Raw genomic sequence first — 13030 nt, 5'->3', positions numbered from 1 at the left:
GTAAAATGCGTTTTAGACAGATACGTGCCGAGTAAAACTGTGAGGGACGGGAAAAACCCACCGTGGTACAACAACAAAGTTAGGAAACTACTGCGAAAGCAAAGAGAGCTCCACTCCAAGTTTAAACGCAGCCAAAACCTCTCAGACAAGCAGAAGCTAAGCGATGTCAAAGTTAGCGTAAGGAGGGCTATGCGTGAAGCGTTCAGTGAATTCGAAAGTAAAATTCTATGTACCGACTTGACAGAAAATCCTAGGAAGTTCTGGTCTTACGTTAAATCAGTAAGTGGCTCGAAACAGCATATCCAGACACTACGGGATGATGATGGCATTGAAACAGAGGATGACACGCGTAAAGCTGAAATACTAAACACCTTTTTCCAAAGCTGTTTCACAGAGGAAGACCGCACTGCAGTTCCTTCTCTAAATCCTCGCACAAACGAAAAAATGGCTGACATCGAAATAAGTGTCCAAGGAATAGAAAAGCAACTGGAATCACTCAATAGAGGAAAGTCCACTGGACCTGACGGGATACCAATTCGATTCTACACAGAGTACGCGAAAGAACTTGCCCCCCTTCTAACAGCCGTGTACCGCAAGTCTCTAGAGGAACGGAGGGTTCCAAATGATTGGAAAAGAGCACAGATAGTCCCAGTCTTCAAGAAGGGTCGTCGAGCAGATGCGCAAAACTATAGACCTATATCTCTGACGTCGATCTGTTGTAGAAGTTTAGAACATGTTTTTTGCTCGAGTATCATGTCGTTTTTGGAAACCCAGAATCTACTATGTAGGAATCAACATGGATTCCGGAAACAGCGATCGTGTGAGACCCAACTCGCTTTATTTGTTCATGAGACCTAGAAAATATTAGATACAGTCTCCCAGGTAGATGCTATTTTTCTTGACTTCCGGAAGGCGTTCGATACAGTTCCGCACTGTCGCCTGATAAACAAAGTAAGAGCCTACGGAATATCAGACCAGCTGTGTGGCTGGATTGAAGAGTTTCTAGGAAACAGAACACAGCATGTTGTTATCAATGGAGAGACGTCTACAGACGTTAAAGTAACCTCTGGCGTGTCACAGGGGAGTGTTACGGGACCATTGCTTTTCACAATATATATAAATGACCTAGTAGATAGTGTCGGAAGTTCCATGCGGCTTTTCGCGGATGATGCTGTAGTATACAGAGAAGTTGCAGCATTAGAAAATTGTAGCGAAATGCAGGAAGATCTGCAGCGGATAGGCACTTGGTGCAGGGAGTGGCAACTGACCCTTAACATAGACAAATGTAATGTATTGCGAATACATAGAAAGAAGGATCCTTTATTGTATGATTATATGATAGTGGAACAAACACTGGTAGCAGTTACTTCTGTAAAATATCTGGGAGTATGCGTACGGAACGATTTGAAGTGGAATGATCATATAACATTAATTGTTGGTAAGGCGGGTACCATGTTGAGATTCATTGGGAGAGTGCTTAGAAAATGTAGTCCATCAACAAAGGAGGTGGCTTACAAAACACTCGTTCCACCTATACTTGAGTATTGCTCATCAGTGTGGGATCCGTACCAGATCGGTTTGACGGAGGAGATAGAGAAGATCCAAAGAAGAGCGGCGCGTTTCGTCACAGGGTTATTTGGTAAGCGTGATAGCGTTACGGAGATGTTTAATAAACTCAAGTGGCAGAATCTGCAAGAGAGGCGCTCTGCATCGCGGTGTAGCTTGCTCACCAGGTTTCGAGAGGGTGCGTTTCTGGATGAGGTATCGAATATATTGCTTCCCCCTACTTATACCTCCCGAGGAGATCACGAATGTAAAATTAGAGAGATTAGAGCGCGCACGGAGGCTTTCAGACAGTCGTTCTTCCCGCGAACCATACGCGACTGGAACAGGAAAGGGAGGTAATGACAGTGGTACGTAAAGTGCCCTCCGCCACACACCGTTGGGTGGCTTGCGGAGTATAAATGTAGATGTAGATTTAGATTTATGGCTTCCTCTCGCCGTATGTAGTTGCAGGTACTAACCAACTTAAAAACATACGACTTGTATGTAATAGATATAAAGACGCAAATACTGATTTAATGTTGTTCACTCTACTGTCTTCAGTCACCAATAGAAAAACCAGCACTTAATCTCGTTACACTCCTCATATTAGACGTTATCATACTTAATTTTTCTGGGAAAGATTTTCTTGCCGTTGCCTGATGTATTTTATATCTTCTTCAGCTGTCGTTAGTTATTTTGCTGTGCAAACTGCAAAACTAACGAGGTAGCTAAACACAAACACTCAAGAAGTCATTTTGCCCTTGTTGCTATGTTTTGAGAAACCGTCCATCTGACTATAACAGCGTATACGGGTTATTTCACAATTCCTATTACAGGATTGGGGGGTTAGAGAGGAGACCTAATAGATGGTTTTGATGAGGAATCTATGTCCAAAAATTTACCACTCGGATGTAAAATAATTTATTGTCACTTACAACTCTCCCTCTTCACTGCATTCACACAAAATAAAAAGATGACGCCGTCGTCGTCCCGTGTTGTAATTATAACATCACATACCATTTTCGTTCGACTACAAGAACGGCTGCGAGAATCAAGTACGTTCGCAACCAGGAGTGTTGACTGTAGTGTTCCGCGGACGCGCCATTCACACAGATCTGAAGTGGACGTTCATCGTCACATGGAGAAGAACTTGGTGACGTGTGCTGGAAACACTGCCCATGCCATGGTCTCCTGTGGAGCACACAGATCGCTGCCCATTGTTTCAGTTCTGTGTCTATCGTGAAGCAGGAGGCTATCAAGTTGTACTATCTTCAAACCTACATTACATCAAGCGGCATATTTCCGAACGTGGATTCCTTGTCAAAATTTCATCTACAAATTGTCCCTGTAACCCCTAGATGCCTGAACAAAAATTGTGGAACACACTACATAAGGCTCACCGGCTAAGCGGATAGGTATAAATTATAAATCCAAAGGTATCCAGTTTAATTCCTTAGTTGGTCCTAGATATTGCTATTGTCAACTCCGGCGATGATTTGTATGTGTGAAAAATGGCATACTGCACCATTGTTACGTTTCTACATGGTGAACCAAAACTCCACAGATAAAATTTCAGAGGTTGTCCTGAGGATTTTCGTAGAAGGGATCTGAGGTGTCTGGTGGCTCGTTTTAAGTTACAGGGTAGTGACATTTCTTTCGACTTCATAACCCTATTTATCTTCGTATCTGTATTGCGCTTAATATGTTTGCAGGAAAGTGTAGATGCCAGCAGTATGCACTGCGTGTTCTTTGTTTCCAAAATTGTTCCACTAACTCGTGGTACTCTTTGTTGACAACCTCGTGATTCTTGTTGTCGACAACTGTAATCTACAGCTGCGCGGGGTAGCCTTGCGGTCTGAGGCACCTTGCCACGGTTCGCGCGGCTCCCGTCGTCGGAGGTTCGAGCCCTCCCTCGGGCATGGATGTTTGTGTGTTGACCTTAACGTAACTTAGTTTGAGTTAGATTAAGTAGTGTGTAAGCCTAGGGACCGATGACCTCAGCGGTTTGGGCCCATAGGAACTTAACACAAATTTGCAAAAAGATTTGCGATCTACACTCCACTAAGCTCTCACACGTTTACTCTCAGTACTGATAAGCACCGTCTCGACATTGCTTTGCCGACATTTTTGGTTGTACGTTAACAGTAATATACAGTACATATGCTTTTGGATAGGGTCCGCCTTTAGCAAACATATGTATTGTTGAAGCAAACACGGGAAAAGGAGCTTCAACCCCAAGATGATTAGTAATACACAGATATAGGGGTAGTTTTACGGGTAGAATGTTGGTAAACACGCACCCGGTGAACGCAATGCAGTGCAATGGAAGAGCTGAACCACATGCTATGGTGAGCTGTTTCCGTAACGTCGGACCACATCATACAACTTTCGCATCTGTCTCAGAATTATTTGTTATATCCCGATTTGTGTTGTAAGTTTTTGTGTTTGCGAATTACAGGCGTTTCGCTATTTTGAAGCTTTTTCGCGGAAAAAAGGCAATTGGGGCAACAAACCGAATAAACCAGAATTACATTATTACTTTGTACGACTCACCGGAAACCAAGTGTCCCTTATACCAAAATACTAGCAAAATGTCCCTGAACAACTTGCGAACGTGCGAAATTTTGTCGGTGCAGTTCTGGTTCACCCTGTTTGTTAAACCATAGGCATCCCTAAAATTACGTTTGGGGACTCAGTTCAAAGGTCAGAGGAAAATAGGTGTGCCTCCCCCAATAGAACCACAACTACTACGGCACTGTAGTATTCAAATTGTCCTTCGAGTCGCGACGTGCTTATCCATTTATAGCCAAACTCATATTTGTGTACTGTGACTGATAGTGTCACAAGAAAGGAGGCGAGTGGAAATAATGAAGGAAGTCATCAGTGCCAGGAAGTGAGGTTGTGATTTGATAACTAGTTATTTCACTATTTTACCCCACGAAAACTGTCGATCCAAACCGAAGGTAGGAAAAATAGTCCCACATCGTATCACATACACCAAACATCAATGTCCTCACAGCATTCTTTGGTGTATACCTCCAGGTGTGAACCGTCACCTAAGCTTTCGATATATCACTATGAATGTCACAATGATCCTCACCGGTTGGAATGGCAGACAGTCAGATTGTTCTAATAAAACGGTAGCACAGTGGATAACAAATACGACACGGGCGGCTCTAGCAGACACGGCGCATTGGTGTTGCTTGTCACAAAAGATAATCATCAGGAGAATCATGTAGCTATGAAGTGAAACGCTGGTCCAAATTAAGCCCTGTTTGTAGCAAAGTTCCCTACCAACATAAACATTAACAAGAAATAATCATAGGATCTATTCGATCTCGAGAAATGCGGAGAACACGAAAAGTGACAATAATGAACATGGAATAGTTCTAATATAATGCTTAAATGCTCTGGCAAAGACTACATAGTTTAGGTGAACGAGACAAAACCGGGATCTTACAAATGAGTTACGGAAGTCAAATCTGCGGTGGACACACAGTGACTGTCTTATTGCTGCAGGAGAATGGAAAACTGCGACGTGCAAATAACGTCACTAATCGAGTCACGAATTAGCCTTCAGTCACTTGAGAAAAGAATAAGTTTCGCGGAAGCTACTCGACCCTAATAACGCGCCTGCAAACGCTTGGTAAGTCTCACAACCTCTCAAGTCTTGCCTAAGCTGCAATTTCTCATCATACTCTGCATTCACAGTATGCAAAATTGTGGGCGCCGTGATCTGCTGCAGTACACAACACTGTGAAGAACATCCATTAGTGCCTCTCTCTAGATCTCCGCACGATGTCTTTTCTTCAGAGTGCCCAGGCGAAATGCTATCATCAGAATTCCCAAACCTAGTGTTCTCTACCGAAACGGACTTCTCTCTACTTTCTACAATTCCGTGCAATTCCTGTGTGCTAGTGTGAAAGATCTACGAAATACTGGACCGCGATATTGTTGTTCACAAATTAACTCACCAGCTAAGAAAAGTTCTGTGACGTTCACTAATCGTCTGTCTCCCACGTAGCATTTCTTAAATAGTCCTGGGTTACATTGCCACTCTTCAGTTAAGTTTTTGACATCGGTCGGTACAACAGTCTGCACGATCGTGTTTTTTGGATGCCGGCGTTGTGACCTCCTTTTCCCTGCTATTTTGTAAGATTAACCAATAAAGAGGCCTCTAACGCCAGGGTGCTCGACCTGCGCTAAGCGGCACCAGAAAATCGGCCCATCGCTTTGCAATAACAGGAAAGACTTCCAAAACACATTGCAACTGCTTGATGTCACAGAATGTAGAGATCTGCACCTATGACTGACTACCCCGTCCACAACGTTCGGAGACCGCGACCCGTCGGCGAAAAACATTCTTTTGGAATGTGTTTTTACCCGATGGTTCAGTTCGTGAAAACCAAGACTCTGCACGAGTGCAGATGCTCCCCACAGCACGTTACACGACTTCTACAACTACATACATACTCCGCAAGCCACCGTACAGTGCATGGTGGAGGGTACAACTAATAGTCATTTCCTTTCCTCTTCCACTAGCAAATAGAGGGAGAGGAAAACGGCGATCGAATCCTAATTTCTCATACATTCGTCATCCTTATGGAAAACGTATGTTGGCGGCAGTAGAATCGTTCTGCAGACTGCTTAAAATGCCGGTTCCCTAAATTTTCGCAATAGTGTTAAAAAAAACTGTCAACACTTGCGTTTTGTTCAAACCTGCCCTGGTAACAAATCTAGCAGCCCGCCTCTTCGAAGTGCTTCGACCCCCTGCTTTCATCTGACCTGGTACAGATCCCAAACTCTGGAGCAATACTCAAGAAGGGGTTGTACTAGCGTTCTATATGCGGCATCCATTACAGGTGAGCCATTCTTTCATAAAATTCTTCGATAAACAGCAATCGAACATGCGACCTGTTGCATACGCTCGTACCTTCGTTAGCGATCTGCAATGCGGAATTGTGTCAAATGCTTTCCAGATATCTTGAAGTATGGGATTTTCCGTTTTCCCTTCACCTATAGTTCGAAAATACCATGTAAGAACAGATCAAGCTGAGTTTCGCACGAGTGATGCTTTCTGAAAACATGCTGGTCCGTGGACATAATCCTCTCAATCTCAAGCAGATTTACTATATTCTAACTGAGAATATTTTAAGAGATTCTACAGCAAACCGTGCTGGGGATATCGCTCTGCGATTTTGCCGGTCCGTACTTTTGTCCTTATATACAGGAGTCACCTGTGCCTTGGACTCTGTGCTGAGCGAGAGATTCACGATAAATGCAAGGTAGGTGAGGTGCCAATGTTGTATTTGAAAAACCGAAGTGGGATTCCATCTGGACCTGGCGACTTCTGTTCAAGTCTCAGGCACTTGGGCTAAACTGCTTGGCCTGTAGTGTTGTATCTGCGATTAGCGTCTGCTTCGCCTCATCCTCTGGCTTTTTCCTCTGAAAGACGAGCTGAAACTCGAGAGGACTTTGACCCTCTCTGCCTAACCTGGCTCATCATGAACCCAATTAAAGTGCAGAAAATATTGCATGCAAAACTGTCATCAGGATAGCGAAAAAATTTATAAATCGGTAAGTGGCTTAGTTCCGGCAATAACTTAAGTTGGTGAATACAAGAGTTTAAATTTTCTCAATTGACAGGGGTAGCAATCAGCTTGTGATGAAGTTAAATCAGTCACTACAGAAACATGAGACACACTAGTTCAGCAATGGACTGACGGTTTGCCGCGCGGGGTTAGCCGAGCGGTGAAGGGCGCTGCAGTCATGGACTGTGCGGCTGGTCCCGGCGGAGGTTCGAGTCCTTCCTCGCGCATGGGTGTGTGTTGGTCCTTAGGATAATTTTGGTTAAGTAGTGTGTAAGCTTATGGACTGATGGCCTTAGCAGTTAAGTCCCATATGATTTCATACACATTTGAACATTTTGAATTTTTGACTAACGCTTTTACACAGATGTCTACCTGAGTGCCATTTGTTGATCGTTTCATAGATATCCTTCGACTGCCTGATAGAGCAATGACGACGCATTTAACGCCACTATTTCTATGTCAGAAAGTATAAGGGTGTCTTATCGAATAACGGAATTGTCTCACTCGTATTAATACTGCTCTAAAAGATGTCGGGCACATACCCTTTCAAAAAATTTGCTCATGAACAGCAGACCACGGGACACGAGTGCTGTCGGCTCTCGATGGTTTCTTTTCTGAAAGCGAGTCCCACACATGAGCAGGGAACGAAGTAATCTGCAGTAGTGGCGAAGCATTTGTGACAAATCATTGATTTCCAGATGTCGCAGATTTGCCACATGCAACTAATGTGAATTCTGATTTGGTTGTCTCATCAGACACATCGTGACAGGTCTGCGCTGCCTCTGTTGCTGCTGTAATGTAGCCACAGACGGAAAGACTCATATCTCTCACGGTACACTGAGAGAACTATCTGAAGTTTTTTTAGTCACAAAGCGCACATAATTGTTAGGAAGAAAAGAAGATTTGAAGCAGCCACAGTAGAAACCCAGGCAGCCGCCCCGCAATATGATCACGAGCGTAGAAAGAGGAAACAGCGACGGAGCTGACGTAAGAACAGAAGAGCGGTAACAAGAACATAGTGCGTCTTACTGCGTGCAGAGAGTACCACTCATAGTGCATTACAAAGCTCCGGTGCCAGGGACCAGTATCTGCATGTACGATCTCCGGATCTGTCTTGGATTGCTATACAGCTCTGGTTTCTCGTCTGCTTGGAACGCACCTCCCTACAGGCGCTGTTCTGAAGGCTACATATAGCACCGCACACCTCTCGGAACTCCATGAAGGTGTAGGAGCCGAAGCAAGAATATTACACGATGTCCCACAAAAAATTCCGCGTTTTTACAACCGAAATTGGTCGCGAAAAAAATGTGTTGCATTACTTATTACTTACAGACACACAGACACACACACAAACAAACACACACACTTTCATATTCCTGCGCAACTGAAAAAAGGCTTGCGTAGCTACTATCCAAATTTCGCTGAACACATAATAAAATTCATGTCCTACAAAAACTATCAGCATGCGGGCAGACGCAGACAGTTTCTCAGATTTTTGTCATTCAGGTTGCCACAAAGTCGTGACGTGCTTAGTTTCATAATCAAAAACGTCTCTCATTCACAAATGGAGACTGAAAGAAGAAAATGATTAAGAATTGAACAAGAATTAGCTTCCTGCTTTTACCGTCCTGCTGAGCTAGTGAAGATGTTAGTAACCATTGATTTTAAATTCAAAGGAATAAGTACTACATCAGAGTCAACGTATACTTTACAGGTATCATTACTACCTAATTTCCTGGCAATATGCGAGATCAACTCGCAGCACATTTCGCAAGAAGCGATGCCGAATCGCCAACCGTCGACCCACCTTGTCTGCGTCAGTAACCTGATAGGATGCGAAGAGAGGTTCCTTATTACGAGGACTAGCGTTGTGATTCAGTGTGTAATTTCTGAATGACTCGGTTAGTATCGACATAAACAACAAATGAGTGCCGGCCGCGGTGGCCGTGCGGTTCTAGGAGCTCCAGTCCGGAGCCGCGCTGCTGCTACGGTCGCAGGTTCGAATCCTGCCTCGGGCATGGATGTGTGTGATGTCCTTAGGTTAGTTAGGTTTAAGTAGTTCTAAGTTCTAAGTGGCTGATGACCACAGCAGTTGAGTCCCATAGTGCTCAGAGCCATTTTTGAGCCAACAAATGAGTTGGTTAATACAAGCGGCAGTCAAATGAAATCGAGGCAGGAACAAAGTAAGTAAACAGTTTATTATTTCCAAAGTAATCACTACCGCTGTTAACACATTTATCCCAGCGTGAGACAAGACGTCTATGCTGTCATGGAAAAAGCTTTGGGGCGGCCTACGGCGTCGTAATTGTGCCCGGGCGTGCACCTTTCCTACGGAAGCAAATCGACGGCCACGAATATCTTTCTTCTGGGGTCCAAAAATATATGAATAGCATAGGGAAAGATCGGTGGTCTATGGAAAATGTCTAAGGGCTTTCGATCGAAGCTTCTGGAGCGTGGACGAAACGTCCTTGGCCACATGTGGGTGGGAAAAGTTATGGCTATTCCTTTTAAAACTATAAACAAATTGCACCCTGCAACTCGAATCCTGATCTGAGATTCAAATTTAACCTCACTAACTCCTGCTGGTAAAGGCTCTGACTTCAAGCTTGATGACTGAGTAAATCGATCATACATTCAACCCATGAACGTTGAACCAGAAACTAGCATTATTACGAAATTCAACAAGTGCTGAACAGAATCAAGTAGCTCGCCAGCGCCGCTTTTTACGCTCACTGTATATTTCCCTGGCACAGAGATAAAAGCCAGATATCTGCAACACCATCCCCTGTTGGTCTGCTAAGACATGCTCCTCTTCATTTCGTTGGAAGTTGTTGACGGGTCGTTAACTAGACCCTCTCCCCCACCGCCTGACCCACCCTCGAAGTCCGTCAATTAACTCCAACAACAGTCTGCTATCGACCGAAGGCCGACAGTGAAGCTCTGCGCATAGCCACTGGCAGCAGTGAGCCCGTTAATGTAAAACTTTTGGCTTTCTTTTATGCTCTGCGCTCTTCTTTCCTGTCAAGCAGTGTACTTTGTCAACACCAGAATTACAAATCAGAGGCCCAATAGCGAGTTTTCCCACCAACATAAAGAGACTCACCAAAAGGGAGTGTCACCTCCAGCAGCCAATGATTTTCCAAAACTCTTCCTTGTGCTAAAAAACGCCCACGTCAGCTCCGTGCTGCGATGTCACACTCTAACAAACAAATCCTGCGTCTTCACACTCATGGAGTTAGTCTTGAATCAGAGAGCCTTAGGACTTTGGAAATACCGCTTGCAAGGCTAGCTCATTATTTTGTGCACCTTGTGTTTACAAAAGCGATCAGCGGCTATCTACAAGGTCGGTCTGCAAAACGCGCGAGAACAATATCTCTCACCAGCAGCTTGAGACACCTCTCCATCCCTTAGTGACCCCTCGGCTGCCTGAAGTTGTTAGCTGAACAGTGCTTAGTAGCCTCCTGGGACGCTGCAGTTCCAAGAAGCTCCAGTTCAAGGAAGTCAGCGTCTGTTCCTCCGGTCTCCTGGCAAAGTGCCACTCTCGGTGACATTGTTCTCTCGTCTGAGATCCAACGCATTGTGTCCTCCCACGCACACATAAGCATTCAGAAATCAGTGAGTCTCTCACCAAGTTAAGGAAAGGAAATGATATAGGGCACTGTACCATCAATCACTGTGGTCCAAGATCTTTAATAAATATTTCCTTATTGCAATCCCTGCCGTTATCATTCTCTAAATGAATAATACGAAATTTAAAGAAAAAGGCATGCAAATTTGCCTGCCACAGTTCACGTTTTATGGTACTTCTAAAAAAGAATAGGTTCCATGTGGCCAAGATAAATGAGACATCTCCCAAATATCATATTGTCTAGAAACAAAATGATAAAATTGTTTCAAGGAACTACTTTCATGCTACGAAAAGTGATATATTTTAAGCTTTGTGGGGTATTGTTAAATGGTAGACAGGGCAGCTAGTCAGTGAACAATATACCTTAGCTATGAAACTAACAGCGTTGTGACTGATCATTTAGAAGTTGCATGTTCTTTCAGCAGTCACTTTCTAAACGTAGCAGCAAAAGAAGGACTAAATCTTTCAGTTGAGGCATCAAGAGAATTTAATTGTATTCCAAAAAACTTCATGCAACTAGGAAAAACAGCATCATTGGAACTAACTGAACTGCGACGGTTCAAAAACCAAAGAACTATACGGTTTGACAAAAAGGACTTAAATATCGTCAAATTTCGTTACCTCCAAAATACTTGAATAAATGGTGTACTCAAGAGTAATTTCACATTTAAGTGGAAGCAATTTACTTAGCGCGTAACGGTTTGGATTATAGAAGGGTTACTCAACTGAGAATGCAGTTTACACATTCACCCATCAGATATTAGAAATCTTAAGTAATAGGAATTCGCCAGTTGGTTTTTTTTGTGATCCTTCCAAGGTTTTTGATTGTGCAGATCTTTTTACCTTCTGAGAAAAACTTAAGTTTTGTGGAACTAATGCCTTTACAGACAACAAATTTGAATCGTACTTAAAAAACAGAATGCAAAAAGTTGTGTGAAAAAATCAAAAAGTTAGAAAATTTTAGCGTCTGGGGAGAAATCACAAAGGCAGTCTCACTGGATCAAATTTCAGATCCACTCCTGTTCCTTATGTACGTGATGACCTTCCACTTAACATTCGACAAGCAGAATTGGTACTTTTGGCTGACGATAGAGAGAAGGCCACGTAAAAGATTGTTGATGATGTTTTACAAAGAATTATTAAGTGGCTACCTGAATATGGACTATACCCATATTTTGAAAAAAAAAAACCACACACACACACAGTGCGTACAATTCCGGACCACAAATAGAGTCATGCTAACAACAGAAGCAGCACATGTACAGGAGACAATAAATAAGGCAAAATGCTTCAAAGTTTTCGGTGTACATGTTGATGAAAACTTGAACTGAAAGAAGTATATTTCTGGCCTTATCAAACATTTATGTCCAGCTTTTTGTATAATTGCTGGTTTTGGAATCAAATGAATCAGTCTGCGGACGTATTTTGCATATTTCAACTCTCAAAGGTCAAATTTGACGTCGAATGCCCGGTACTGCACTAAACTACGCTTAGAATAGGACTCGGTCATAAAAACGACAGTGGTGTGTGTGATTTCCATACAAATTGTTGCATTCAAACGCAAGTGATAACTGAATAGAGAGAAACAATGTAACAAGATTTTAGTACCGTAGGAGAGAAATGATATGTAATTCAGTGACCTCAGTCTATCCTTACATTTTGAATCAACAGTACCCAAAACTCTGTTCTTAAAGTAATTATAATAGCGCGAAACCCACATGTCCTACACACCTGGTTGTGCTTGTATTATTCTTCATAGTAAAGATGCAGGATTTCTATTAAGTGGTCACAACAAAGTGGAAGAGAGCAATATGCACACCTCATTAGAGCCACTTTTTTACATTCAAAATTACTTACTTATTCAAATAGTCTAATATCAAAAGACACAGTAATTACATTTTCAGGTGATGGTATGGGTATGTCAGCGTCATAGCTCGCCTTTCACCAAGCATATTACAATACACTTTGGCGCAGGGTAACATGCTTGTTTGGAACACTTGCATCTTTAAGGGTACGATCTGTATGACCTGACCAGGAATCACAGACCAATAGGCTCTTTTCACTCGTTACAAGTTCACCAAGGACTGCAGTTAGAAAATGTTTCATGTGTTCTTCAGTCATTTTTCCACTTTTGCTTGCCTCCACATGAATGTTTCGTGGGCAGTTTGTTTCAAATTTCTTTGAAATATCTGGGTCGAAAGTGCTTTGTGCCTCTTGAAAACAGATGTACAACTTGTTTGTTAGTCTGCCTGTCATTGATAAAGCC

The sequence above is a fragment of the Schistocerca serialis genome, chromosome 7 (genome assembly GCF_023864345.2).
Source record: "Schistocerca serialis cubense isolate TAMUIC-IGC-003099 chromosome 7, iqSchSeri2.2, whole genome shotgun sequence".
NCBI lineage: Eukaryota > Metazoa > Arthropoda > Insecta > Orthoptera > Acrididae > Schistocerca > Schistocerca serialis.
Note: the sequence above shows the minus strand (reverse complement) of the source record.